Below are 3,028 nucleotides of genomic sequence, written 5' to 3' on the forward strand. Positions count from 1 at the left end.
TGCTGGGGGATTGAACCGTGGTCCCTGTGCTTTGCTAAGCTTGTTCTAAGTAGGTGCTTTAGACCACTGAGCCATCTCACCAGCCCCCCTTTTTTTTGTATTTTAGGGAAGGGTCTACAGGGTGTTCAGGGTCTCATTACTAGATTAGACTCATAGGGATCTGCCTGTTTACAGCCTGCCTTCCAAGAGCTGGGATTACAGGCACATGCCACCATGCCCAGTCTCTGACCTGGGATTCTGAAGATTACATTCGATGATTTCTATACAGCCTGGTATGCAGCATATGACTCAGACACTGAATCTGGCTATGTGCATAAAGTACCAACCCACTTAGCAGAGACTTAAGCATGTCACATCCATGAGGACAGCCACAGGGAGGAGAGGAATAACATAGCTGAAAGCAATTGGATCTGTGACAGAAAGTTAGGGTGTGTCTAGGGCTGGCTGGGAAAGGAGGTGACAAGAGCCAAGAACACGTGCGCACAGCAGCTCTCAGGACTCTGCCTGTGGACTTCTCACGTGAACTCAAGCAGGGGTTTGAGAGGATGGCTGAGTGTTATGTACATGTGAGACACATGAAAAGGAGAGAGTGCTGTCGGGTCTCCCCACGGCAACCCCTCCACACCACTGTAGGGTGTGTTCCCCCCTGCACCCCCACTCACCCAAACTCACTCTGCAGTGCCCATTTCCCCCTTACCATTCTTATTTTTCCTACTTCTAATAACCGTGGAATTTTGCTACAGTGCATACTTGTTTCATTCAATTCTTTGTTCAGGTCTGAAAAGACCTAAAAATCCCCTTTGAAAAGCCTCCAGCACCCTACAGCCTGGTGACAGAACTCCTGTTCCCTGTTCGTAAGAATTTAAAAGGTGCAGCTGCTATAGAAAACACAATTCAATGGTCCACTTCTGGTTATGAACGCCAAAAGATTTAAAGCAGGGTCTCAAGCAATGTTTACACAATATCTGAGAGGTGGAGTCATCCCAAGTGCCCGCTGACACACAAGCTGTGGTCTTTACACACAAGGGAATGTTATCCAGCCGCCATAAGAGAGACAGTTCTGACAGGAAGCACAATGGGCTTCTCCAGTGCTATCATGGAGGTCAAAGCCTTCTCTCTTCGTGTTGTGTCAACATGTGTGACAGGTAACTGGCATTGTCCCCCAATACTCAGTTTCCTCTTCTTGCGTTAGCAATAGAATTTTACTGGATTTCTCAGCCTCTGTCACAAAGGTGAAGGGCTGGCTGATAACTCGGCGGACTAAAGTCCCTGCTTCGGCAGAGCGCAGGGGCAGAGGTTCGATCCCCTCTGTGTAGTGTGCCGTGCAGCCCCGCCCCCAGGGCGCACTGAGCTGGAGATTGAGACTAGCGGGGGGTTGGTGTGCGGCTGTAATCCCAGCAGTTGGGAGGCCGTAAACAGGAGGATCGCTGTGAGTCTGATCTAGGCAGTAAGGCCCTGTAGACCCTGTAGACCCTGCCCTAAATACAGAAAAACAAACAAACAAACAAACAAACAAGTTCAATCCCTGGTACCACAAGAATAAAAATTTATTTATTTATGTGTGTGTGTGTGTGTGTGTGTGTGTGTGTGTGTATGGCCAGCTCAGCCCACCAGGGGGCGCAGCTGGCTGGCATGTGGGGCTGGGGGATTGAACCGCGGTCCCTGTGCTTTGCTTAGCTTGTTCTAAGTAGGTGCTTTAGACCACTGAGCCATCTCACCAGCCCCTAAAAAATTTTTTTAAAACCAAAAGTGAGGCAGTACTGGCTGATAGAATAAGAAAAGAAGCAATGTTTGCCATGCTGGGTTTTACAGCACGTGCTTCCCTGTCTCTTTCCCCTTCCCAAAGGCCAATGAACAGGGAAAGATGGAAAAAATCTGTTGTTCCTGAAGATTAAAGCCATTGTGAGAATGGCAGAGCCTGAACTGCTGTCTCAAGAAAGATCTGATACTTCGAATCTCTTTGTCATAATCTGTCAGTCTAGACCTAATTAATATATTTTCACTTGACTTTCACACTGCTGTCTGCTTCACAGGCTCAGACTATATGATTTTCCTTCCGTTTTGTGTCTATTTTCCACGTAAAAAGAAGTGACAGGGAAAAAGGCACAAGGCCTATGTGAGTCAAGTACTTTTCATTGTACCCCTGTCAGTTATGCATAGAGTTGATTAGACCTGAATTTCCTGGCCACTTTTAGCTATAAGGGAGTCTAGATTTATATGTATTTCTCCTATGCACATCATTGTCCTAAATAAGATCAAAGATGTTATTAAGAAGGAAAGTATTGACAATGTCTTAGTTACTTTTCACTGAGATACGATGCCTGACATCCACAGTTTAAAGAGGAAAGGCTTTTTCTGGCTCACAGTCCATAGCTGGCAGGTACCAAGGCAAGATGACGTGGAAGACAGGAGGAGGGCAGAGCAGGCCTGTTCATGACATAGCAGGCAGGAAACAGAAGGAGATCAAGGGACAAGGGAGGAAGTTAAACCCTTCCAGGCTATGGCCCTCTCCTCTCACCAGGCTTTACCTCCCAATATTACAGTTATCTACAAACTCATCAGTGGAATAACTCACTAATGAGTATCACAGTCCCACAATCCAATCACCTTAAAGAACCATCCGTGAGTGCCTGAGGCTTTGGGATGACATCTAGATATAAACCATGACTGGAGGATATTGGGTGGTAAGTCACAGTGCAGTCACAATAAGCTAAAATGGTGTCCCTATACTATTATTACAGTGTTATAATATTATTGTAATGAACAAATGCACCTTTAGAATTTGGAGAAGATTAACTTTCCAGTGTTAAATTTGATGACATTACTGTCCTTATTGGGACAGTCATCAAGTTTGACAAAGACTATACACTCACTAGGCCAAAATACTATGAAATTATTATACCTCTGTTTATTTTCTTATTCATATTCCTTTCATAATTACTGTATGAATGCCATTGTACTAGCTATAGGACAAAAATAGCCCAAAGTGTGGAGAAAAGGAACACCTTTTTTTTTTTTTTTTTTTTTT

At 44.9% G+C, this 3,028-nt stretch overlaps 1 pseudogene; it reads right to left on the reverse strand.

Moving 5' to 3' along the window:
• LOC101581073 overlaps positions 1-75 on the reverse strand; it is a 10,404-nt pseudogene extending 10,329 nt beyond the window's left edge.
• Between the last annotated feature and the right edge of the window lie 2,953 nt (positions 76-3,028).

The sequence above is a fragment of the Octodon degus genome, unplaced genomic scaffold (genome assembly GCF_000260255.1).
Source record: "Octodon degus isolate 3935 unplaced genomic scaffold, OctDeg1.0 scaffold00116, whole genome shotgun sequence".
Lineage (NCBI taxonomy): Eukaryota > Metazoa > Chordata > Mammalia > Rodentia > Octodontidae > Octodon > Octodon degus.